Source organism: Megalobrama amblycephala, unplaced genomic scaffold (genome assembly GCF_018812025.1).
Source record: "Megalobrama amblycephala isolate DHTTF-2021 unplaced genomic scaffold, ASM1881202v1 scaffold420, whole genome shotgun sequence".
In the NCBI taxonomy this organism is placed as follows: Eukaryota; Metazoa; Chordata; class Actinopteri; order Cypriniformes; family Xenocyprididae; genus Megalobrama; species Megalobrama amblycephala.
The window spans coordinates 185,999-213,886 of NW_025953369.1; the positions used below are offsets into that span (position 1 = coordinate 185,999).

General features: G+C 40.3%; 1 long non-coding RNA gene across 5 annotated transcripts; it reads right to left on the minus strand.

Moving 5' to 3' along the window:
- On the minus strand, nucleotides 1-27,888 carry LOC125261515. Of its 5 annotated transcripts, XR_007183337.1 has the most exons (8): nucleotides 26,527-27,888; nucleotides 26,296-26,421; nucleotides 25,255-25,344; nucleotides 12,836-12,890; nucleotides 12,574-12,702; nucleotides 11,992-12,057; nucleotides 10,397-10,500; nucleotides 5,424-5,873 (listed from the first exon to the last, which is right to left on the minus strand). It is a non-coding gene; the product is annotated as an uncharacterized LOC125261515 (long non-coding RNA). The 5 variants fall into 5 exon arrangements; XR_007183336.1 differs by lacking the exon at nucleotides 5,424-5,873 and adding an exon at nucleotides 1-526 and having other exon boundaries at nucleotides 11,992-12,702; XR_007183334.1 differs by having other exon boundaries at nucleotides 11,992-12,702.

Below are 27,888 nucleotides of genomic sequence, written 5' to 3' on the forward strand. Positions count from 1 at the left end.
CTTCAGTAGTTGCTATTTGTTAGTGGTTTGTGGTGTCACTCACTACTTTTACAAAAGAGCAGCTTGACTAAAGTTGAACTAGTTTATGAAACGAAAACGGTCAGTTCATCAGCACAGTGGTCACGTCCTGATCCCTCGGTCAACACAGGCAACATTAAAAAATGAAGAAACAAAGCTAAAGCTTGAAAGTAGCTTCACCAGCACTGGATTATAAATGTGTTTTGGTTTGAACCTTGAATATGTTGAACAGTAAATAATATCAGACAGATGTCCGAGTGTGTGCATTTGGATGGGAATGAGAGGATAATCGGTTCTGTTTTTCACTTCATCACATCATGTCTTCCCCTCCCGTCCGTCTCTTTCTGTGTGTCTGTGTGGTTTGCGTCTCGGGGGTCTGCGGTTCATCCTCGGCCTTGAATTCAGGGCCGAGTGTTGGATGTTGAAATTCCTCACGTCAAGGAGTTTCAGCAGTTCCAAACTCATTCATGAGGAGTATTTGTAGATGTCCGGTACATTTCAAACACACCTGTGCATTGATGTAAACTGCATTAATATTTACTTTTGCACTGCATTTCATGAACATTTACAAAAACAAAAGTGTGGAGTTTGAAAGAAGGTTTGAGACTGTCATATGTGTGTGTGATGTGAGGAAAACAGCTGGTAAAGCATTTTAGGCGTTGTGTGTTTGGATGTTTGCTGTCAGAAACAGGCCTCTAGTAAAGTCTGGGATTCTGAACACTGGAGTTCAGACGTTTTCTGACAGGAGTGTAAATCCTGACCGGTCCAGCATGACAAAATATATTTTCACATGTGTCAGTTGTTCAGTGAGTGGTAAGTCCTAAAAGGAAAAACACTTGATTAAACAAATTTAAAATTAATTAAAATGTTTTATGTGAAAAAAGGACAAGTATTTAATAGCTTTGCATTGTTTTGCCATTTAATCAGAATCTGTGTGAACTAGTGGTCAACCAGTGAACTAGTGGTTTTCACTACTGTTTTACAAATCCTATGTATTCCAACATACTACTCCTTTGGTGTACTGTTTTTTACATATTATATAGTAGGGAGGTATTCGATTTGGACACAGTGATACTGTATCAGTGTTTTAGTGGGTAGTGTGCAGTGTACAGTTTGTAGCGTATACTGTGTAGTATGCAGTGTACAGTGTGTTGTGTAGTGTGTAGCATGTACTGTCTAGTATGCAGTGTACAGTGTGTAGCGTGCAGTGTACATTATGAAGTGTGCAGTGTACAGTGTAGCATGTAGTGTACAGTGTGTAGTGTGTAGTGTACAGTGTACAGTGTAGTGTGCAGTGTACAGTGGTGTAGCATGCAGTGTACAGTATGTAGAATACAGTATGTAGCGTGCAATATGTAGCATGCAGTGTAGTGTGTAACAGTGTACAGTGTGTAGCATGCAGTGTGTAGAATGCAGTGTACAGTATGTAGTGTACCGTGTGTAGTGTGCAGCGTGTAGCATGCAGTGTACAGTGTGTAGCATGCAGTGTACAGTATGTAGTGTACAGTGTCTAACATACAGTATATAGTATGTAGTGTAGCGTGCAGTGTACGATATGTAGTGTACAGTGTATAGTGTACAGTGTGTAGCATGCAGTGTACAGTATGTAGTGTACAGTGTAGCTGGCAGTGTGGAGTATGTAGCGTACAGTGTCTAGCATGCAGTGTACTGTATGTAGTTTACAGTGTCTAGCGTGCAGTGTACAGTGTGTAGTGTACAGTGTCTAACATGCAGTGTAAAGTATGTAGTCTACAGTGTGTAGCGTGCAGTGCACAGTATGTAGTCTACAGTGTGTAGCGTGCAGTGCACAGTATGTAGTGTAGTGTGTAGCATGCAGTGTAAAGTGTGTAGCATGCAGTGTGTAGTGTACAGTACATAGTGTACAGCGTGTAGCGTGCAGTGTATAGTGCGTAGCATGCAGTGTGTAGCGTGCAGTGTACAGTATGTAGTGTACAGTGTATAGCATGCAGTGTACAATATGTAGTGTACCGTGTGTAGCGTGCAGTGTACGATATGTAGTGTACAGTATATAGTGTACAGCGTGTAGCATGCAGTGTACAGTATATAGTGTACAGTGTAGCTGGCAGTGTACAGTATGTAGTGTACAGTGTCTAACATGCAGTGTAAAGTATGTAGTCTACAGTGTGTAGTGTACAGTGTACAGTATGTAGTGTGTAGCTTACAGTGTACAGTATGTAGTGTACAGTGTGTAGCGTGCAGTGTATAGTGTGTAGCATGCAGTGTGCAGTGTGGGCGTATGAAAGGATTCTAGCAGGCGTTGTGTGTGTATTCAGTGATAACAGCGGTTCAGAGGAGTGGCTGTGGTTCAGACTCGATAACACGAGGTTCAGCAGAAGATAAACTCCAGCAGGAGCTTCACATGCCCTCCGGACACACTGTGGGCCTTTTTCCATCTGCAATGAAAACAGAGCCCATGAAATCTTCAAATCCCCCAAACGAGCGCAGATAGTAAGTTGTGGGCGTCTCCAGAGAAAAGAAAAACTACTCGCTCCACAGTGAATCATCTGCCAGAATCATTGCGCACATCATGTTTTATAGCAGAAATATGATTTTTCTGCAGCCGTGGGGATTAGATGCAGATCTGTAACTCTAGTTATATGAGCACTCATGAGAGAGGCAGGAAATCATGTGGCATTAAGCACAAAACTGCTTCCTGTGTCACAATCAGGGAGGACAGGAGAGCTTCATCTGCTCATAAAGCTCATCTATGACATAAACTACATGTGATCAAGCCCTGTGGAGAGAGTTTCAGAGATTACAGTTTGAGTTTGTTTGATGAACTCCAGGAAAGCAGGACGACACACAAACACATTATCACACAAAACGCTGAGACTAAAAATACAGCTGTCTGTCTTTGTCAAGGTTAATGTATCCTGTGGAAGAGAGATTGATTATTTAGAGGAATATTTCAGCAGACAAACAACGAGTTCCTCAATCCTGGCTTCTTAAGAAACTTTCAGTCATTTTATGTGCATCTCTGTTGCTGTGATTGATTAAAAGCCCATATAGGTTGCCTTATCACTCAACAACAACTGACACATGAAAATACAGTATATTCAGGTGAATGGTGAAAATGTGAGTAATGTGTCATGCTGGACCTGTCAGGATTTAGGCTACACGCCTCTCTCAGGTAGGCTATAAAGTCAAAGTAAATCGAGCCACTTTAAAGCTCACAGGATACAGAGAGTCTGCGCTCATGAAGATATCATGCCGTCCTGATGCATTAGTGCTTTAATATCAGCATCATCACACACCTGTTCGCATGACTGCTGCTAATTCAGAGCCGCTGCGTGTGTGTGAGAGATACGCGCTGGAGTAACGCGGCACAGATGGCGGTGAGGAGATTTCGGCTCTGATTGTAAGTAACACGCCTTTAAAAGAGCCGTATCTTTTTACGCCGCGCGTTTATGAGCTCCATATGGCCGTGGCGCTGCTAATCTGAAGAATGATTTTACACTACAAACGCAGCAGCTCCAGTAATGAAGGAAACGTGCCGCTTAACTGTGAGGAAATTCCGCAGCTCTTTTCCTGAGACGCTCTTGTTAACCAGCCTGAAATGTGCGTTACTCACAGCAGATGCACCAGAACATTGTTTAGGCCTACATGCACAAATTTTCATCAATCCAAGTGAATCCAATCGGATTTCAGATTATCTGAAAGTTGTATTTATAGCCTATAAACCCTAAACTTTGCAAACCAATTAAAATTTTAATTTGCATATGCATTAATGTATTCCGAACAAAACTTAAGCCGCATTCAGAAATCAAGCATTCTGCGTTAGTTCAGGCAGGCCTCGTAGTCAAGCTCCGCTATCAGCTGATTCGCAAATTCCAACCCCACCCATATCAGCTGATCCGATTTCTACGGACTCCATTGGCAACTCTAAAATAAGGTGCACATACTCTCTTTTGTACTTATTTACAGAAGTAGTAGTTCATATGGGTACTTTTCACCTACTCTACAGTACATACTTGTTGCATACTGTTTTTTGTCTGCTATATAGAGGGGAAGTATACAATTTCGGATGCAGCCGATGGCTGCATTTAAGTCAATTTTTTTTATGCACCTGCTAAATTCCCTCTATCTCGTTCACCTGGATGTACGTCATTGCTTATGTTGCACAAGTGCCCACTACTGGCGGAACCCTCGAAATGCGTTTAAATGGAACACTCTAAGTCCTTGATTACTTGAAATCTGCAATGGAGCTGATTTATTATTTACGTTTGTTTCTTATGAATTTGTTTTACGCACCATTCTATAGGTTTGTATGTATGTTTGGGCTGTTGGAGAAAATATAAAAAATTACACAAACGAAAATGAGAATACAATAAACTATAACAGTCAGCTTAATGTAGCTACAGCCTTAAATGGAGTGTCTATTTACACTAAGTGCAAATAGCGTCCCTTGTAGGCAAATGTTATTTACACTTGCTCCGCCCACCAATGTCTGGTTGGACTACTCAAGCTTTAAAGGTGCCCAAGAATGTTTTTTCACAAGATGTAATATAAGTCTAAGGTGTCTCCTGAATGTGTCTGTGAAGTTTCAGCTCAAAATACCCCATAGATTTTTTTTAATTAATTTTTTTAACTGCCTATTTTGGGGCATCATTAACTATACACTGATTTTTCCAGCGCGCCGCCCCTTTAAATCACGTGCTCCCTGCCAAACGAGCTCTCGACTATATTACAGCGCATTTACAAAGTTCACACAGCTAATATAACCCTCAAATGGATCTTTACAAGATGTTCATCATGCATGCTGTGTGCATACATCGAATCATGTGAGTATAGTATTTATTTTGATGTTTACATTTGATTCTCTATGAGTTTGAGGCTGTGATCCGTGGCTAACGGCTAATGCTACACTGTTGGAGAGATTTATAAAGAATGAAGTTGTGCTTATGAATTATACAGACTGCACATGTTTAAAAATGAAAATAGCGACGGCTCTTGTCTCCGTGAATACAGTAAGAAACAATGGTAACTTTAACCTCATTTAACAGTACATTAGCAACATGCTAACGAAACATTTAGATAGACAATTTACAAATATCACTAAAAATATCATGATATCATGGATCATGTCAGTTATTATTGCTCCATCTGTAATTTTTCGCTGTTGTTCTTGCTTGCTTACCTTGTCTGCACAAATCCAGGCATTAATACTGCCTTTCCTTGTCTAATGCTCGATCATGGGCTGGCATATGCAAATATTAGGGGCGTACATATTAATGATCCCGACTGTTACGTAACAGTCAGTGTTATGTTGAGATCCGCGTGTTTTCCGGAAGTCTTTTAAACAAATGAGATTTACATAAGAAAGAGGAAGCAATGGTGTTTGAGACTCACTGTATGTCTTTTCCATGTACTGAACTCTTGTTATTCAACTATGCCAAGATAAATTAAATTTTTCATTCGAGGGCACCTTTAAAAAAGATGTGGGGAATTCAACATCTTCAGTGGAGCAGCAGTAGCGAGTAAGGCTCACACACCTGGCTTTTAATGCGATCGAATTTCACTTAGTGTAAATAACATATCGCTAAGAAAATGCTGCTACTGTCACTTAGTGTAAATAGAATACATTTCTATTTTCACTTAGTGCAAATAGCCACTGCCATTATTTCAGTCAGGACCACTTAAGTCAAAAATTACAAGAGACAAACTTTAGTCAATTTTTTATTGGCATATTTTGCTGAAGTTACAATTTGGCGGTATGGCTCTGTTCTAAATTCCCTGTCCTTTTCATGAGCTCCATGAAAGCCAAGACCAGGAACAGCAGCAGCTTCTGGGGACAACCTCCCATTTTTTAACTGGATAAGCAGCACAAAATCCCCCTATTGAGAACAGAGCATGCATCATGACACTGATTAAGTTAGACACAAGTTTAAGGAGGAGCTGGGGAGGAGGTGGGTTGCAAGCAGCGTGCAGTGGAAGCAGCCAAACCCGTTTAAGTAATGCGCCTTATTTTAGAGTTGCCAATGGAGTCCATAGAAATCGGATCAGCTGATATGGGTGGGGTTGGAATTTGTGAATCAGCTGATAGCGGAGCTTGACTACGAGGCCTGCCTGAACTGACGCAGAATGCTTGATTAAATGAAGTTAAATGTTGAAATAATGCCAATATCATACACTAGAATTGTGTAGGGTGGCGGTAAATTAAGCACAATGTGTTGTGACGTCACAATCATGGTGCATTGTGGTCTTTGGATCTGCCTGAAGTGTATGTGTTTAGTAGACCCGCTCCCTCTTTCAAAATTGAGGAGTCGAGGGTCTGTCCAAGTAAACTTCCCTTGTCCACTTGACGAAGTTGAACACGCTTCAAAATGGTGGCGGGGATTTCCTCAAAGGGCAGTGCTCAGGGAAGTTCGTAAGTGTGTGTCTAAGAGTGGAGTTACAATTTTCGGTTTTGCCTTGACAAATTTCAGTCTCCTTAACCGACCACTTCATGTGAAGCAAAAACATATGCACGTTTGTAAGAAGTAAAATGCATGTAAACAGAGATGTTATTATAAAAGTGCTCTGGTAAACATGCACATGCATGCAATATTTAGTTGAATCCGATTGAAAAGATGGTCATATTCAAGCATTCAGCCAACTAACAGTGAATGTTCTGGCAAGATTCTTTCAAAGTTATAAACATTCGTCATGTAACATTAATAGAACATTCGTTCAGCGTTATCTGGTCTTTAACTCTTTCCCTGCCACTGACGTGATTTTCCGGCAATCCATGTTTTCGCTGTTATACGGTAGGGGGCGCACATCTTCTGAAAGAGTACAGAATCTCCGGATCAAAACACAGGCGAAGGAGGAGAAACAAGCGATAGAAGCATTGCTTATGCATGTTGTAGTCTTTGAAAAAACATGATTTTCTCAGCTTTTTGTTCAAAATGTTCAGATTTTTGTTCAGAATTTTTCTTGAATTAAAGCTAAAATAAAACAGGTTTGTTTGTTTGTTTGTTTAAAAGCAGTCTCTCTGTTATTTTGAAAATGATCAAAAATGCACATTTAAAAAAAAACACTGGCGGGGAAAGAGTTAATGTTTTCGAAATGTTAGCACAAAAACATTATTAATACATCATTCATGGAAGGTTTTAGATGTTTGTGTAACATTTTGTAATGTTATTAATTGTTTCAGAATGTTCAGAGAACATTGAGAAGTAACGTTCCCATAATGTTTAGAGCTAACAAAAGATTTTTCTTCAGCTGGGGACATGCTTTTGATTGGATTTCAGGTCTGCACCACCCCTTTCAAACCAATAGAAATGTAATTCGAATTGGCCGAGGTGTTCACATGAAGGCTTTTCAATCCGATTGAGCCATCAATACAACTACAAGCATCATTTGGATTATTTGGAAGAAACATCTTAAATTAGGAATAAGCTTCTTGAATGATAACCATCTCTATAGATATTGCTTTGTATATGCGAGTGTGATTAATGCTTGCTGATCATTTTAATATTTAGCCTACTTTACTCAAATGAGCTTTCCGTCCCACTGACGAGCTCCTTTCCTGACTGAAAGCGTGTGTACGTGTGCGTTCATTAGTGATATCCAGCTCATTTTCTCCGTCTCACACATGACTGCTCCTGTTGTGCCGAGGTTGTTCATTCCGCTCAGCTGTAGATGAGCGTCCGAAAGCAGGAACAATGTCTAATCTCTGTTCTGTCGCTTTGAACTCGCTCACAAACAAGCTCAACAGGCCGATTCTCACACTGTGTGAATACAGAGACAAAGACGTCCAGCCGAGAGCTCGTCAACTGCAGGACGGAGGATTAATTAGCTCGGGTTGCTCAGAACCCCCGTCCCGGCCCATCGGCATTAACGGACGCTCATTGCTATTCTACACGCAGGAATACTTTCACAACACGTCATTAAAGCATCTTTTTGTCTTTTGGAACTTTAATATTTTAACCACGGCAAAGGCTTGCATACTGTGCAATGACACTGTATACTGCACGCTATTATCTCACTGTGTGAATCAGCACGCACACACAAACATCAGGCAGAAGACTGTGGTTAAAGATTCTTTTGGTCACTCTGGAAAGGGAATGTGAAGTCGAACGCACTGCATTGTGGGATATAGTATCTCTCCCAGAGTGCTCTGATAAACTGCATGTTTGGCAAAAGCAGCAGAACATCTGGGTATTTCATACATACAGATCATTCACAGCCTACTGGTCACACACTGCCAAATGTGCAAATATTTAAACATTTTTAACCCTATAAATTCCATCATATTTGATACACAAAGGCCTCTAAATGATCAACATGATCTGATAAACCTGTCGCACACAATTTCCTCCAGTCCTTCTATTGTGTGATTGATAGTTTAGACTGTTTTATTCAGTTAAAGTCTTTTAGTATAATTGTACAAACGTCCTTCAGCTCGAGCTTCACGTGTCTTTCTGCTGTCAAATCTGCACTGATTTTTATCAAGTAAAGCTAAGAATATTGTTAGTAATATTTCAGCTTTGGTTTACTTGATTATCCAGACATCATTTATTAGAAATTTTAAAAAATTATGATTAATTTTGACTTATTTCACATGTCAGGCTTTACAGGGTTAAATCCAGATACATTTATGTGAGATACAAAGTCTCATTTTCTGAGAAACTTGAACGAGTTTCTTACGGAAGCTTGTTTCTGACATAAAATAATAATTAAAAATAAAAAGGCAATTGCAACTTCTTATCTCACAATTCTGACTTTTACATCTTTTTATATCTCTGTCATGATTGGTTTCAGCAAAAGAAGTAGAGGAAGGATCTAAACACATCAGTCGCGGTTATTAACAATACTTGACGAAAGAAAAAACGTAGCAGAACAGGAGGAGAATAATAACCTTAACTATACCATAAACCTTAACACTCAAAATACTTAATTGGTTTGAGTAGGACAAACTTAAATTAGTTCAGTTAAATTAGCTGTTATGAGTATTTACAGATTTTTCTTTTGAGTTCACAACACTGACATATTTCAAGTATATTCAAATTTACTGAACTGTTTCATCGTTTTGAGTTGTTTGGACTCATTTCTTTTCATTTAGACTAGTTAAACTGAAACTGGGCTGGGATTTCTATTTCCCAGCATGCTTTGCACATGGCACTTGAAAGGGAGATGCTAAAATTATAAGTGTTATATAATGTTTTTTGTGCAAGATTAATGGTAATTGGGTTAATTTGAGAGCAGGTAAGTCACATGTTTTAAGTTGCTGTACTCATTCAGTAAGTGCTATACCATGATATTGTTAACATGTTAGCAAATTAACAAGTTGGCATTTTCTGAATTAGTGTGTTATAGCTAGCAAAATATTTACATTGAGAAAACCTGATAATTCAAAGTTAAATGTATAAATTAGTGTACTCAAATATTTCAAGTTAAGAACAATAAAATGTACTGAGTAAAAAATGAGTAATGAGTAAAAAATAAAAATCTTACTTAAACGTTGTGTTTAACTTTTTTGAGTTCTGACAACTTATTACAGTGTAAATAACTCATTTGATTTGCAAGAACTCAAAATAAAAAAGTTAATTAACTAAATATTTTATGTTAATTGCTATAAAAATGTATGAGCTAGCTCAGTACTTCAAGTTAGGAGCAATAAACATGCATGAGTACTACAAACTCAAAACTTAATAGTTCTGTTTAAAGTTGGGAACATCATAACTCAAAATTTGATGCAACGGAGTACCTTAGTTTTTTTGAGTTAGCTTAACTTATTCGGGTTTACAGTGTAAACAGACGAGAATGGACAAAGAATGACTCAAAACCAAACTAAACAATGAGCAGGTGAATCAAATCAATCAGTCGCTATGGCAACAAATGAAAACAAAAAGGAAACACAGGAAACAAAGATCTACAAACTATAAACGGAATGTTACATCTAACAATTCAGACTTGTGAGATATTCACTCGCACTTGAAAGAAAACGTCAGAATTGTGAAATAAAAAGTCGCAGTTACCTTCTTTTTTTATCCCCTGATGGAAACAAGATTCAAAGTTTTCTGCTTTAAACAAAGGGTCAAAAATAATCTTGTTTTCCCTTTTGAATTAAGTTTATTTTTCTGACGCCACTGACAGATATTTGTTCTCACTTCATTTTGATTAATTTCTCTTCAGTCATTTTGTTTCTCCAGTAAATGTATCTTGATTTAAGAATGTTTAGAATATTTGTTCTGGAAAACAAGACAGAAACACTGAGGAAGAACATGATTTTTTTTTGTTTGCAGTGAGGATGATCATGAACACACTCCCCGCGGTTCTGATCCGTCTTTCTCTGGACTTGAGCAGCATTTTTACAGTTTTACCGTGAATGAAATCAATCTCTGCACATTTACGGCTCTTGGCAGCTGCTCACCCTCTAATTTGTCCCGGTTCACTGCGCCGGTTCGTCTTTGTTTCGTTTAATTGTCATTCCAGAGAACATTCCCTGCTAACCCGGATTGGTTCACGATGGTCGACCTGGGAAAAAGAGAGAGAGATTCCAGGCGAGTCTATTATTAGCTCAAGGTTTGAGCACAAAGACCAGGATGTGAGTTCGTTTAGTTTAGTTTAGTTTAGTTTAAGGACTGGAGTGAGTCTGAAGAGCCGTTCTTTGGTCCTGTGGACGAGGGGAATGATTCATCACTGCATTCCTGACTGCTGCGCTCACCCTGAGAGAGATTCATTACAAACTCGGCTACAGTTTTACATTCACTCTACAGAACCACTGGCACTTTAATATTCACCAAAAGCTTTGACTGGACATCAAAAACACATGCATGATCGTAAATGATCGTGTTTACAGTAAACAGAGCAGTTTTGTTTTAGTGTAATTCAGTTCAATTGTTTTTATTAATATTTTGAATTTTATGTTTAATAATTTTATTTTAAGCTTTAGTCAATTTGTTGTGCTTTACTTTTTAAATATAGTTTTGTTTTTGTTTTTTTCAGTTTTAGTTACAATCTGTTGTGTAATTTTGCCATTTTGTTATTTTAAATTAATACAAAATATATATTAAAAAATATTTTAAAGAATGCCAACAAAACATATTGTAACTTGATATATTTTTAAATATTTTTAATTTTTATTTTAATTTTTTCCACATTTGGTATTTAAGTATACCAAATTGCCATTTTTATATTTTTTTTTAAATATACTTTTTATTCATTTTTATTTTAGTTTTAGACATTTTAATATATCAAGGTACAATTTCTTGTGTTTTAATATATATATATATATATATATATATATATATATATATATATATATATATATATATATATTTTTTTTTTTTTTTTTTTATATAGTTATGAATTTTTATTTCAGTTTTAATTTGTTATTTAAGAACATCAAGTTACAATTTGTTTTGTATTTTTGACATTTTTATATATATATTTAAATCAAGTTTTTTCATTTTTATTTCAGTTTTAATTTTAGTTATTTTAGTATTTAAACTAGCCTGTATTTTAATATATTATATTTAGTAGTGAAACTAAATGAAAATTGCCTTTGCAACTAACAGAAATAAATTAAGTTTTTTTTATAGTCTCATTTAACATTTTATTTCAAGCAACAAAAAATGTTTATTAATGGTTTAAGTTTACTATAATAACCCTGAAACAGACTAATTTCCTATCCAAGAAATCAGTTTTGTAACTAAAACAATGTAAAATAGTAATGCTGAAACGTAACTCAGAACAGCAGATCAAACTGACCAGCATAAACACTCATGAAATCACAGTTTAATCTGAAATGACACTCTAATGGTCCTGCGATGTTTTGGCCGAGCGCAGCAGATATTTGTGGCCACCTTTAGTCGGCTCAGATGGTCCGAGTGCAGGATGGTGAAACAGTCTGCGGCGCAAGAGACAAAGACGGGCAGAAGAATCTGGACATCAGCGCAGACACACAGACCTCAGACACACCAATACGAACATGCATTCACGTCTACATTACAGAGCAAAACATACCGTGCGAATCCCTGCTGAACGCTGACCAAGAAACATGCCGTAGAAAAATGGGATGTTTGTGAAATTCTGAAATTAGAAACAGTGCAAGAGATTGTTTAGAGACTGTGTGAACAAGCCACGAAAACCACATTCCTCTCACCCAGCAAACAGGGAACCTTCTCAGAACATCATCCTCTCAAAGTTCTTCCAGTAACGTTAATAGAACGTTCGTTTTTAAATGTTACACTTATTACTTTTAAATGTTCTCTGAAATGTTCCCATAATGTTTGAAGAATGATAAAAATGGAATGTTCCCTTTTTTGTTAGTTGGGCAGGACTGTAAATCATCACATCCTGACTGTTAAAATAAATGAAGGATGAATAATAGAAAAATCAGTCTTCAAAGATATCTCTGATTAGTTTTTCTCAATTATTAAACACAGCCTCGAACACTCATATTCTCTCATGTTTTGTGGCATCTTAAAAGAAAATAAACAAGAGGCGTGAGTGAGGAGCGTAACCCAGATGAATATAGAGCGCTTCCCTATGGATCGACCGGCCGTAAAACACATCTGAGGAGGCTTTGATGATGATTTCATTCACATGAATATTCGGAGCTGTTCAGAGCGACAGAACCGCTGAAACCAGATCAAAACCAAACACGGAGCGGCGGAACCAGATCCAGAACCTCCAGACTCTTCAGTCACACAGGAAAGGGCTGGAAAAAATGGGCTGATCAAGAAAAATGTTTACTATTAGTATGATTATCACAAATATTGCACCATAAAATCAAAGAAAAATTAAATTATATTTGGCTTAAAGCCTGTATTAGTACCATTTCTGATAATATATAAGTGTAATATACCTGTATGTCAATCCAGTGTGTTTGCTGAGATAAATAGGGAGAGGACACTGTGTTTCTATGGATAAACAAAAACATCAAAAGTGTTTATTATCATTAAATGAAATGTTAATCAGCTCTGAGAATGAGATCCATAAATCCCACAAGATCAAATTTACAGACTGCAGCGTTCACTGTGTTTTCCTGAAGGAGCAAATTTAGCCTGTTTTCAATTGCTTTAAACAATTAGAGTCGCCCTCAACCTAATCACTGACACAACTAACGAGTCCTTTTGAAGCTCGTTAAAATGAGGAACTAATTAAAATGAACAGCTGAGTCTGAGCATTCCTGCGTGTGTGTGTATGAAAAGATGATCAGTTCATGAGCTGTTTGAACTGAAGCAGTACAGCGATCAAGAAATAAAAATACATTTATCGTTTTAGTTTCATGATAAAACTGACTTTGGAAAGCTGAGACTTTGTTTCATATCAAAAGATAGAATGGACAAAGCCTTAAAGGATTAGTTCACTTCAGAATTAAAGCCATGCATGAAAAAGTTCAATTAACATCCAACTAAAACGTTTTCGAATTTTTTTTTTAAATTAATGATGTATGAACAATGATTTTAAGAACATTATTAAAGATCAGATGAATGAACTTATGCACTGAAACAGATTCACCCGTCTGCAGCTCAACATCTATAAATCCAGTCTAATGATTCATGTATAATCGTCTGCAGTAATAACTGAGTGTCCAGCATTAAACTGAATCAGCCGTAATGAATGAATCCAGCGTGACCTGCTTCTCCAGTCGAGTGTGTTTCCCTGAATAAATCTGATGTACCCGTGATGAAAGGAAAGTGTGTTTGAAGCTGTCGCCAGTACAGAGAGACTCGGATCTGCTCAGAGAAACACACTGGCTCCTGCTGGGATCCTCTCACATCACGACTGACACCAACACACACCACAACTAATGAGACGAGAAGCTCCTACCAGAATCATCATGTGGCATTTACTCACCCTCATACTTGCACAAAGTACACACTTGCTACTGCTAACAGATACACAAACACACTGCTGTGAGCATGTAAGATCTGCTGCTGCTGCATAAATAGACACATAAATCCCATAGCAGATCTAGGCAGGTGGAGCTGGGGAGGTGGAGGGGTTCTTCACCTCCCCCAACAATCTCATTGGCTGCAAAGGCCAATCAGCTTGTGCAATGCAGTAATGATGTGATTGCTTGCGCCATCTAGAGTTTCATGGCTGAACTAGATATATATACTGTACACACATCTCTCTCTTTCTGGTGTTGTGTTCCTGTGAGCTTGACACCCTCAAAAAAAGTAGTGGCGTCTGAAAATGCAGGCCGTCCAGCATCTGAACATTCAAACGACCAGCAAACACCTTCTATTTAAAATCTCCATGTTGAAATGCAGCTTCCAGCATCATTCAGAGTGAGTCGGGTTTCACACAACTGTTGAATTGTCTTTTTTAACAGGTGTAAAGCTCACAGCCGTCCGAGTAAATATAGAACCTGCAACTGACCTCCAGAAATAATGTTTAACCATCACGACGGCCATGAAGATCAGAACGCAAGAAACACGTGCTGCATTAGTGCCGAGGGTAATATAATACTGACCGCAAGAACACCAAATTAAACACTCTTAAAAAAACAAACAAGATTGACATGGAAAGCCTAAAGTCTCTGTGGGTTATCTGAGGTGGATCTGTGTGTGTATAATGACTGTAAACTGTATAATTGATCGTCGTCTCAGTCCTACAGCAGCTGCACTAGTTATATGTCTTTCATATTTCATGTCCATTTATTCATTTATATCCACTTACTGTATCAATGACTGGATAACTGTATATGATCGCTCTATTGAGGTCAAGTCAGCTTTATTTCTATAGCACTTTATACAATACAGATTGTTTCAAAGCAGCTTTACAGTGATAAATAACAGCGTAAAGGCCTGTTCACACCAAGAACTATAACTTTATTGATAATGTTAATGATATAGTTCTAAAAATGCACAGTGAAGTGCACAGCACAACTAAAACAATAACGGCACAGAAAGACAATATCATTGGAATCACTTTCACAACTATTTTTTCCAGCTGATGAAAACAATCAGCCAATCAGAATCCATCCTGCTTTAAAGAGTTACAGCATTTAAATTGGCAATGTCAAAACTGCAGCGCTTATAATAAACAAACAACAATAAACTGTTAATTGATATAAAGCTGAGATAAAATAAAATATAAATATTAGTTGAAAAACAAACTAACAAAAATTAGAGATGTTGCCTTATCAATAAACTGAAATAACTTTAAGTTGAAGCACTAAAATTATTAACTGGAAATAAATAAAAATTAAAACTAATTAAAAATTAACAAAATGTAACATTTTCTTTAGTCAGACCCCACAAAGACAACATTTTAAAAGTCATATATAAGAATGTTTGACAAAATCTTAAAAGTCACTATAGTACGGCCCTTCCCTACACTATACCTAAATCTTCCAGTCACAGGAGGAACCTAACGTGATTTTAACATTCTTATATACAATATCTCACATGTTTGTAAATATTTTATTATATCTTTTCATGTGACAACACTGAAGAAATGACACTTTGCTACAATGTAAAGTAGTGAGTGTACAACTTGTATAATAGTGTAAATTTGCTGTCCCCTCAAAATAACTCAACACACAGCCATTAATGTCTAAACCGCTGGCCACAAAAGTGAGTACACCCCTGAAAGTGAAAATGGCCAAATTGGGCCCAAAGTAAAAATAATGTGTGGCCACCATTATTTTCCAGCACTGCCTTAACCCTCTTGGGCATGGAGTTCACCAGATCTTCACAGGTTGCCACTGGAGTCCTCTTCCACTCCTCCATGACGACATCACAGAGCTGGTGGATGTTTGAGACCTTGCGCTCCTCCACCTTCCGTTTGAGGATGCCCCACAGATGCTCAATAGGGTTTAGGTCTGGAGACATGCTTGGTCACTCCATCACCTTTACCCTCAGCTTCTTTAGCTAGGCAGTGGTCATCTTGGAGGTGTGTTTGGTGTCGTTATCATGTTGGAATACTGCCCTGCGGCCCAGTCTCCGAAGGGAGGGGATCATGCTCTGCTCATTCATGGTTCCCTCAATGAACTGTAGCTCCCCAGTGCCGGCAGCACTCATGCAGCCCCAGACCATGACACTCCCACCACCATGCTTGATTGTAGGCAAGACACACTTGTCTTTGTACTCCTCACCTGGTTGTGCCACACACGCTTGACACCATCTGAACCAAATAAGTTTATCTTGGTCTTATCAGACCACAGGACATGGTTCCAGTAATCCATGTCCTTAGTCTGCTTGTCTTCAGCAAACTGTTTGCGGGCTTTCTTATGCAACATCTTTAGAAGAGGCTTCCTTCTGGGACGACAGCCATGCAGACCAATTTGATGCAGTGTGCGGCGTATGGTCTGAGCACTGACAGGCTGACCCCCCACCCCTTCAACCTCTGCAGCAATGCTGGCAGCACTCATACATCTATTTCCCAAACACAGTCTCTGGATATGAAACTGAGCACGTGCACTCAGCTTCTTTGGTCGACCATGGCGAGGCCTGTTCTGAGTGGAAACTGTCCTGTTAAACCGCTGTATGGTCTTGGCCACCGTGCTGCAGCTCAGTTTCAGGGTCTTGGCAATGTTCTTATAGCCTACGCCATCTTTATGTAGAGCAACAATTCTTTTTTTCAGATCCTCAGAGGGTTCTTTGCCATGAGGTGCCATGTTGAACTTCCAGTGACCAGTATGAGAGAGTGAGAGCGATAACACCAAAATTTACACTGTTATACAAGCTGTGCACTCACTACTTTACATTGTAGCAAAGTGTCATTTCTTCAGTGTTGTCACATAAAAAGATATAATAAAATATTTACAAAAATGTGAGGGGTGTACTCACTTAATTTTAACAAAAATGTTAAATTTACGTTAGGTTCCTGTGACGGGTAGGTTTAGGTATAGTGTAGGAAAAGACAATAGTAAATTGAAAAAGTAATAAATACAAGTTCACACACACACACAAACAAACTCACACACACAATGTGTGCGTGTGTGTGTGTGTGTGTGTGTGTGTGTGTGTGTGTGTGTGTGTGTGTGTGTGTGTGTGTGTGTGTGTGTGTGTGTGTGTGTGAGTGCACGCATATACACACACACACAATACTATTCTGAACATAATCATGTTTCATATCTCTTTCTTTCTTACTTTCTTTCTTAAATGCCTCATGGTCATTAACAACACACTTGTCTTTCCGCGTGTGTGTGTGTGTGCGCCTGGCCAGAGCAGTGGAAAGACAGCAGAGATGTGACACGTGTGAAATGAGTCTGCCTGAATCTCCTTTGGCAGAGAGAGAGAGAGAGAGAGAGAGAGAGAAAGAGAGGCAGAAAGAGAGACAGTCAGAGAGAGAGAAACAGAGTTACTACTACCATATGCAGTGGCTTTCGTCCAGCCAGTGTGTGTGTGTGTGTTTGCTGGCTAACGCTGCATAGTTCTCTTCAGGATTTATTTATTCTGCTCAGAACTCCGACAGCACGGCATTGTGGGTCTCTGGGCCTCTGCACACACGCCTGATTATTACAGCCGGATTTACAAGACGCAGCGTTCGAGCACTGCCAGCGTCAGAGCACGTGGAAACGACAAGAGGGCCGAGAGACAAAAGAATGAAGTGGACGCTCCTCTCGGATTCTGAGGAGCTGCTTTCCATAGTTTGGCATGGATCCACAAACCACATGAAACTGAGACTCTGCATCCCAACACCAGAGACTCGCCGACTCCAGAGGAAGAGCAGATACCAGAGTCTTCCGCATCAAACACACACATGAAGAACATCCACTCACTCAAGTAGCGGAAAGATTAAAATTACCCAGTTAGTAATTATTTAGAAAATGTATTTATCCAAAGTGACTCAGACATAAACGTAGAAACTTAAAATTCACCTCAAACAACTCTGATAAATCAAAAATATGACATACTAAGTCATGTTTATGAAATGAAAAGTCAAATTATTATGTACTAAGGCATATTTATAACAATAACCAGTGAGGTTCATTCTCATGTGTTACGCAGCACATTTCAGCAACCGCAAGAACCAGTGAGGTTCATTCTTGTAAAACACAGCACGTTTGAGATTCCACAAGAACCAATGAGGTTCGTTCTGGTGTTACGCATCACGTTTGAGCTTCAGCAAGAACCAGTGAAGTTCATTCTTGTGTTACGCAGCACATTTCAGCAACCGCAAGAACCAGTGAGGTTCATTCTTGTAAAACACAGCACGTTTGAACTTCAGCAAGAACCAATGAGGTTCATTCTCGTGTTACGCAGCACGTTTGAGCTTCAGCAAGAACCAATGAGGTTCATTCTCGTGTTACGCAGCACGTTTGAGCTTCCGCAAGAACCAATGAGGTTCATTCTCGTGTTACGCAGCATGTTTGAGCTTCAGCGAGGACCAATGAGGTTCATTCTCGTGTTACGCAGCACGTTTGAGCTTCCGCAAGAACCAATGAGCTTCATGCTCATGTTACGCAGCACATTTGAGCTTCAGCGAGGACCAATGAGGTTCATTCTCGTGTTACGCATCACGTTTGAGCTTCCGCAAGAACCAATGAGGTTCATTCTCGTGTGTTACGCAGCACGTTTGAGCTTCAACAAGAACCAGTGAGGTTCATTCTCGTGTGTTACACAGCACGTTTGAACTTCAGCAAGAACCAGTGAGGTTCATTCTCGTGTTACACAGCACGTTTGAGCTTCCGCAAGAACCAATGAGGTTCATTCTTGTGTGTTACGCAGCACGTTTGAGCTTCAACAAGAACCAGTGAGGTTCATTCTCGTGTGTTACACAGCACGTTTGAACTTCAGCAAGAACCAGTGAGGTTCATTCTCGTGTGTTACACAGCACGTTTGAGATTCCACAAGAACCAGTGAGGTTCATTCTCGTGTTACACAGCACGTTTGAACTTCAGCAAGAATCAATGAGGTTCATTCTCGTGTTACACAGCACGTTTGAACTTCAGCAAGAACCAATGAGGTTCATTCTCGTGTTACGCAGCACATTTGAGCTTCAGCGAGGACCAATGAGGTTCATTCTCGTGTTACGCAGCACATTTCAGCAACCGCAAGAACCAGTGAGGTTCATTCTTGAAAAACGCAGCACGTTTGAGATTCCACAAGAACCAGTGAGGTTCATTCTGGTGTTACACAGCACGTTTGAGCTTCAGCGAGGACCAATGAGGTTCATTCTCGTGTTACGCAGCACGTTTGAGCTTCAGCGAGGACCAATGAGGTTCATTCTCGTGTTACGCAGCACGTTTGAGCTTCAGCGAGGACCAATGAGGTTCATTCTCGTGTGACGCAGCACGTTTGAGCTTCAGCAAGGACCAATGAGGTTCATTCTCGTGTTACGCAGCACATTTGCGCTTCAGCAAGAACCAATGAGTTTCATTCTCGTGTTACGCAGCACATTTGAGCTTCCGCAAGAACCAATGAGGTTCATTCTCAAGTTGCGCATCACGTTTGAGCTTCAGCAAGAACCAGTGAGGTTCATTCTCGTGTTACGCAGCACGTTTGAACTTCAGCAAGAACCAATGAGGTTCATTCTCGTGTTACGCAGCACATTTGAGCTTCAACAAGAACCAGTGAGGTTCATTCTCGTGTGTTACACAGCACGTTTGAACTTCAGCAAGAACCAGTGAGGTTCATTCTCGTGTTACACAGCACGTTTGAGCTTCCGCAAGAACCAATGAGGTTCATTCTCGTGTGTTACGCAGCACGTTTGAGCTTCAACAAGAACCAGTGAGGTTCATTCTCGTGTGTTACACAGCACGTTTGAACTTCAGCAAGAACCAGTGAGGTTCATTCTCGTGTGTTACGCAGCACGTTTGAGATTCCACAAGAACCAGTGAGGTTCATTCTCGTGTGTTACACAGCACGTTTGAACTTCAGCAAGAACCAGTGAGGTTCATTCTCGTGTTACACAGCACGTTTGAACTTCAGCAAGAATCAATGAGGTTCATTCTCTTGTTACACAGCACGTTTGAACTTCAGCAAGAACCAATGAGGTTCATTCTCGTGTTACGCAGCACATTTGAGCTTCAGCGAGGACCAATGAGGTTCATTCTCGTGTTACGCAGCACATTTCAGCAACCGCAAGAACCAGTGAGGTTCATTCTTGAAAAACGCAGCACGTTTGAGATTCCACAAGAACCAGTGAGGTTCATTCTGGTGTTACACAGCACGTTTGAGCTTCAGCGAGGACCAATGAGGTTCATTCTCGTGTTACGCAGCACGTTTGAGCTTCAGCGAGGACCAATGAGGTTCATTCTCGTGTTACGCAGCACGTTTGAGCTTCAGCGAGGACCAATGAGGTTCATTCTCGTGTGACGCAGCACGTTTGAGCTTCAGCGAGGACCAATGAGGTTCATTCTCGTGTTACGCAGCACATTTGAGCTTCAGCAAGAACCAATGAGGTTCATTCTCGTGTTACGCAGCACATTTGAGCTTCCGCAAGAACCAATGAGGTTCATTCTCAAGTTGCGCATCACGTTTGAGCTTCAGCAAGAACCAGTGAGGTTCATTCTCGTGTTACGCAGCACGTTTGAACTTCAGCAAGAACCAGTGAGGTTCATTCTCGTGTTACGCAGCACATTTGAGCTTCAGCGAGGACCAATGAGGTTCATTCTCGTGTTACGCAGCACGTTTGAGCTTCAGCGAGGACCAATGAGGTTCATTCTCGTGTTACGCAGCACGTTTGAGCTTCAGCAAGAACCAATGAGGTTCATTCTTGAAAAACGCAGCACGTTTGAGATTCCACAAGAACCAGTGAGGTTCATTCTGGTGTTACACAGCCCGTTTGAGCTTCAGCGAGGACCAATGAGGTTCATTCTCGTGTTACGCAGCACGTTTGAGCTTCAGCGAGGACCAATGAGGTTCATTCTCGTGTTACGCAGCACGTTTGAGCTTCAGCGAGGACCAATGAGGTTCATTCTCGTGTGACGCAGCACGTTTGAGCTTCAGTGAGGACCAATGAGGTTCATTCTCGTGTTACGCAGCACATTTGAGCTTCAGCAAGAACCAATGAGGTTCATTCTCGTGTTACGCAGCACATTTGAGCTTCCGCAAGAACCAATGAGGTTCATTCTCAAGTTGCGCATCACGTTTGAGCTTCAGCAAGAACCAGTGAGGTTCATTCTCGTGTTACGCAGCACGTTTGAACTTCAGCAAGAACCAATGAGGTTCATTCTCGTGTTACGCAGCACATTTGAGCTTCAGCGAGGACCAATGAGGTTCATTCTCGTGTTACGCAGCACGTTTGAGCTTCAGCGAGGACCAATGAGGTTCATTCTCATGTTACGCAGCACGTTTGAGCTTCAGCAAGAACCAATGAGGTTCATTCTCATGTTACGCAGCATGTTTGAGCTTCAGCAAGAACCAATGAGGTTCATTCTCGTGTTACGCAGCACATTTGAACTTCAGCAAGAACCAATGAGGTTCATTCTCGTGTTACGCAACACGTTTGAGCTTCAGCGAGAACCAATGAGGTTCATTCTCGTGTGTTACACAGCATGTCTGAACTTCAGCAAGAACCAGTGAGGTTCATTCTCGTGTTACGCAGCACGTTTGAGCTTCAGCAAGAACCAATGAGGTTCATTCTCGTGTTACGCAGCACATTTGAACTTCAGCAAGAACCAATGAGGTTCATTCTCGTGTTACGCAACACGTTTGAGCTTCAGCAAGAACCAATGAGGTTCATTCTCGTGTGTTACACAGCACGTCTGAACTTCAGCAAGAACCAATGAGGTTCATTCTCGTGTTACGCAGCACATTTGAGCTTCAGCGAGGACCAATGAGGTTCATTCTCATGTTGCGCATCACGTTTGAGCTTCCGCAAGAACCAATGAGCTTCATGCTCATGTTACGCAGCACGTTTGAACTTCAGCAAGAACCAGTGAGGTTCATTCTCGTGTGTTACACAGCACATTTCAGCAACCGCAAGAACCATTGAGGTTCATTCTCGTGTTACACAGCACGTTTGAGCTTCAGCAAGAACCAATGAGGTTCATTCTCGTGTTACGCAGCACGTTTGAGCTTCAGCAAGAACCAATGAGGTTCATTCTCGTGTTACGCAGCACATTTGAGCTTCAGCGAGGACCAATGAGGTTCATTCTCATGTTGCGCATCACGTTTGAGCTTCCGCAAGAACCAATGAGGTTCATTCTCGTGTTACGCAGCACATTTGAGCTTCAGCGAGGACCAATGAGGTTCATTCTCATGTTACGCAGCATGTTTGAACTTCAGCAAGAACCAGTGAGGTTCATTCTCGTGTGTTACACAGCACATTTCAGCTACCGCAAGAACCATTGAGGTTCATTCTCGTGTTACACAGCACGTTTGAACTTCAGCAAGAACCAATGAGGTTCATTCTCGTGTTACGCAGCACGTTTTAACTTCAGCAAGAACCAGTGAGGTTCATTCTCGTGTTACGCAGCACATTTGAACTTCAGCAAGAACCAATGAGGTTCATTCTCGTGTTACGCAGCACGTTTTAACTTCAGCAAGAACCAGTGAGGTTCATTCTCGTGTTACGCAGCACGTTTGAACTTCAGCAAGAACCAATGAGGTTCATTCTCGTGTTACACAGCACGTTTGAGCTTCAGCAAGAACCAATGAGGTTCATTCTCGTGTGTTACACAGCACATTTCAGCAACCGCAAGAACCATTGAGGTTCATTCTCGTGTTACACAGCACGTTTGAACTTCAGCAAGAACCAATGAGGTTCATTCTGGTGTTACGCAGCACGTTTGAACTTCAGCAAGAACCAGTGAGGTTCATTCTCGTGTGTTACACAGCACATTTCAGCAACCGCAAGAACCATTGAGATTCATTCTCGTGTTACACAGCACGTTTGAACTTCAGCAAGAACCAATGAGGTTCATTCTCGTGTTACGCAGCACGTTTGAGCTTCAGCAAGAACCAATGAGGTTCATTCTCGTGTTACGCAGCACATTTGAGCTTCAGCGAGGACCAATGAGGTTCATTCTCATGTTGCGCATCACGTTTGAGCTTCCGCAAGAACCAATGAGGTTCATTCTCGTGTTACGCAGCACATTTGAGCTTCAGCGAGGACCAATGAGGTTCATTCTCATGTTATGCAGCACGTTTGAACTTCAGCAAGAACCAGTGAGGTTCATTCTCGTGTGTTACACAGCACATTTCAGCTACCGCAAGAACCATTGAGGTTCATTCTCGTGTTACACAGCACGTTTGAACTTCAGCAAGAACCAATGAGGTTCATTCTCATGTTACGCAGCACGTTTTAACTTCAGCAAGAACCAGTGAGGTTCATTCTCGTGTTACGCAGCACATTTGAACTTCAGCAAGAACCAATGAGGTTCATTCTCGTGTTACGCAGCACGTTTGAACTTCAGCAAGAACCAATGAGGTTCATTCTCGTGTTACGCAGCACGTTTGAGCTTCAGCAAGAACCAATGAGGTTCATTCTCGTGTTACGCAGCACGTTTGAGCTTCCGCAAGAACCAATGAGGTTCATTCTCGTGTTACGCAGCACGTTTGAACTTCAGCAAGAACCAATGAGGTTCATTCTCGTGTTACGCAGCACGTTTGAGCTTCAGCAAGAACCAATGAGGTTCATTCTCGTGTTACGCAGCACGTTTGAGCTTCCGCAAGAACCAATGAGGTTCATTCTCGTGTTACGCAGCACGTTTGAGCTTCAGCGAGGACCAATGAGGTTCATTCTCGTGTTACGCAGCACGTTTGAGCTTCCGCAAGAACCAATGAGCTTCATGCTCATGTTACGCAGCACATTTGAGCTTCAGCAAGAACCAATGAGGTTCATTCTCGTGTTACGCAGCACGTTTGAGCTTCAGCGAGGACCATTGAGGTTCATTCTCGTGTTACGCAGCACATTTGAGCTTCAGCAAGAACCAATGAGGTTCATTCTCGTGTTACGCAGCACGTTTGAACTTCAGCAAGAACCAATGAGGTTCATTCTCGTGTTACGCAGCACGTTTGAACTTCAGCAAGAACCAGTGAGGTTCATTCTCGTGTTACGCAGCACGTTTGAGCTTCAGCGAGGACCAATGAGGTTCATTCTCGTGTGTTACGCAGCACGTTTGAGCTTCAGCGAGGACCAATGAGGTTCATTCTCGTGTGTTACGCAGCACATTTGAGCTTCAGCAAGAACCATTGAGGTTCATTCTTGTGTTACACAGCACATTTGAACTTCAACAAGAACCAATGAGGTTCTTTCTCGTGTTACACAGCACATTTGAACTTCAGCAAGAACCAATGAGGTTCATTCTCGTGTTACGCAGCACATTTGAACTTCAACAAGAACCAATGAGGTTCATTCTGGTGTTACGCAGCATGTTTGAGCTTCCGCAAGAACCAGTGAGGTTCATTCTGGTGTTACGCAGCACGTTTGAGTTTTCCGGAAGAAGTTTGTTCTCGTGTGTCAAGCAGGTTCGGTTGAGCTTCTGTTTGTTCACTGATCAATGGTTATGTGTGAATAAAACCTAAATTAAATCTGTTCATTTTATAAAGTGATAGAGTTTCTTCAGAAAAAAAAAAATTTGGAATAAACTGCTCAATTCATATGGATAGCTTTGCGATCTCTTTATGATCTTTTTGAAGAATCAAAGTGTCAGTTCTTCATTTGTGTTCTGAAGATGAACGAAAGTCTTACGGGTTTGGAAATTCCATCATAATGTGTTGTGATGTTTGGAAGCTTCAAGATGCACTTGGGGAATATAGATTCACAAACATAAAGCTGCTGCACTTTTATAATGTGAACAAAATCATTCACTGTGTGTGTGTGTGAGCGAGTGTATATGTATGAGTGTGTGTGTGTGAGTGAAAGTGTGTGTGTGTTTATGTGTGTGTGTGTTTGTATTGGACGGGGCGTTCGGTCTGCCGCGGTGCAGTTTAAGGCCTCGTTCAATCGTTTAATATTTGTTCAGCATCCTCACAGACATGAAGTGGTTTTATGTGACTATGTTTCCTCACTTTCTCAGCACTCAGACATTTTAATGTGTTTATGTTGTTTCAGCAAATACTCGCTGCATTTCTCCTCTGACTGACCAGAACAGATATGAAGTGAGTGACGGCTCGCAAACATACGAATGGACGGCATGAAAGAAAACGACTCAGTCTTGAGTTCACAACCAAACCCTTTCTCCTGAGTCACAGGTGCTGGAAATTGAATCATACATTCAGTCATAATTGTACAGTACTATTGCATTTTGTTTGGTTCAACTGGATGTGATTTTGCAGTGAGATGTTGCAGATGTGTTCAAAACCCTTGACTTCTAACAAAACCATCAGACCACCCAACACCCAAAGAAAGACAGCGAATACTCGTACACACACTCACTTCATCACGGTTCATCACACCGCGAGCGCAGATGAAGCATGTGTTCTGTTTTGCCGTCTGCGACATCTGTTCAAGCCACATGTCATGAAGCTGTGGAGAGAAACAGAAGAGAGAGCGTCACTCACCGGTGGCTTTAGCTTCTCCACTTACAGTCAGACAAACTAATTTAATAAACTCAGGATCAAATAAACTTCTGGAGCTCAACATTATGCTTCCTCAACATGTCTGAGCAAAGACTGACATTAGAAATGCTTTCATCCATCTATTTTAATGCAAATTTTGGGATATTGCATTAAAAAAACTGGACGGAAATGGCAAAATGCACATAAAAACACATGCTCTCAATTGAGTTGGATAATTTGTCATCCAATATGAAGACGTGTATAAACTAAGATGGAAACACATTTACTGAATAAATCCATCATTGTGCAATCTCTCTATGCGATATTTGATGGCTCAGCAGAGGCTGTGATTGGATATTTGGACTAACCAGTGGACCAATCACATCACAGCATCTCAAATGTTGGTTTGGTGGTTCTGAAACGCCCGAGTCAAAGTCTGTCATCAGAATTATTTGGTTTAATTCCTCCAGAAGCGTCTCACACGATTGTGTTCACAAACACCAGCATCCAAACGCAAGAGAACATGACAGAGTTTATTGTGCTTCGTTTGAGACAAACTCATTTATGATGGAGGGAAAAAGAGCCTGATTGCAGCAACTTACATTTTTATTACTGATATTTAGTGCCAATTTCCAGGAAGCGGTGATTTTGTTCTCTTGAACACATGGGATGGAAACACTGCTTTATTCGCAAATGTTTTATGCAATATTCCAATTCTGAAAATGTCATTTTTGTCACATGCATATTGCATAAATACAAACTATCAAAACAAGTGTCATTTATTTTCCTGAGAGTCGCTGTTGCTCAACTTGTAGATCATCGTGTCAAGGTCATGGGATCGATTCGCTGAAATTTGGACAAATGCATTAATGCAAATGCTCTTTAAAGATTGACATCACAAGCATACAACAACAAAAACCTGCTAGTGGATGATGTTGATAGATGTGATTCTCTACACCTGTGGTTCCTCTGCTGTAAACTTCATACATCCACTATAAACACCAAAAACAGCTCTCAAAACCAGACACCGAACCCTTAAAGAACCCTAGAAAAGCCAAAAGAGCAGAAACGTTATGCGGTGGAGTTTTCAGGGAGCAGAACAGCAGAGAAACCACCAAATCCATCAATGTTAGACTGCCTGTAAACTTACCGGAATATTCTGGAAGAGGGTGAATGAGATGGCATCCGGACATGTTTGGATATTAAAACATTACTGCTGAACCCGACCGTGACTCCAGTTTCATAAATACATGGAACACAATCAAAGAATGAATGAGCTGTCAAATCTGAGGTGCCAACGGGCTTCTGCAGGAAGTACTTCATATTGTTTTATGAATGACTATTTATAATCCACTATTATTTATGTTCCTGAAGGAATATTTGATCCTTTTGTTTGTATTTTCAAGGGACCACGTCCTACATCATTAAATGAACTTCTCCCACATCTACATCCCAACTGTACAATAATAGTATTTGTACTACTAGTTTCTGCATGGCAACATTTTTTACTGAGTATTTTCCAGTATAAATATCTAAAAAATTTTAAATCAAGATATATTTACTTGTGAAGCAAAATGACTGAAGATATTATGTTATGTTTTCCGAAAAGTGTATCATTTAAAGGGAAAACGAGTTTATTTTGGCAATTGGCAGGATCTTGTTTTAAGCAGAAACTTTCAGAAAACAAGACTTAATATCTGAAGAAATTTTGCTTCTGCAGCGGTCATATGTTAATGAGCTCATGGGGAATTCTGAAAGGTTGCACAGTATATCTTTACATGCAATGCATGAAAAATGATCCATGCAAAGTGATGCAATGGTGGTCACTGAGGTTTAATTCATCTTATGATAATGTAATTCTCTGTTTAATTTCTTCCATTTATAAAATGAAAATAATCCCAGATGGCAATATTGTCGAACACACCAGAAGCATGTGTCGTCTCTCACAGATCCGGGTTCAGTCTTATTCAGCTCTGAAGAAAATTGGAAGTGAAGTTTTTCATTTGTCTCATTCTCTCCAGTGAAATCTGGACCAGAGACGCGTTTCTGAAAGGAACATTGAGAACGGCAGGATTCTGGAGACACAAACGGGATAATGTTTTCCAGGTCAAAGTGTGCCAAGCAATAAGCCCTTCATTTGTTTGGCTTCACACCTTCTGGGATTTACAGGACTGATGAGCAGGAATCAGGCTGTTTGTGTTGGTTTGACTGTGGGTTACGGTTAACCCTTTGTTCTGTGGGTTAATTTTAGTTCATTACTGACCTCCGGTTGCTTGTTTGCTTTGTTTTCATGCGAACTGTCAGATAAATACTGTTGTGGATCTTGCATTTACAGTCATTTACTTCTGTTCCTTCATGTATATCCACATCTGAAAAGCAACTCTCAGAAAGTACTTACATGATGTTATAGTTTTGTTTGGGTACTAATTTTGAGGACTAGCTAACTAAAAGAAGTGATGCTACTAACTTAAAGCGTGTCATTTGTGCGCCTCCTAGTGTCACCAAGCAGAAG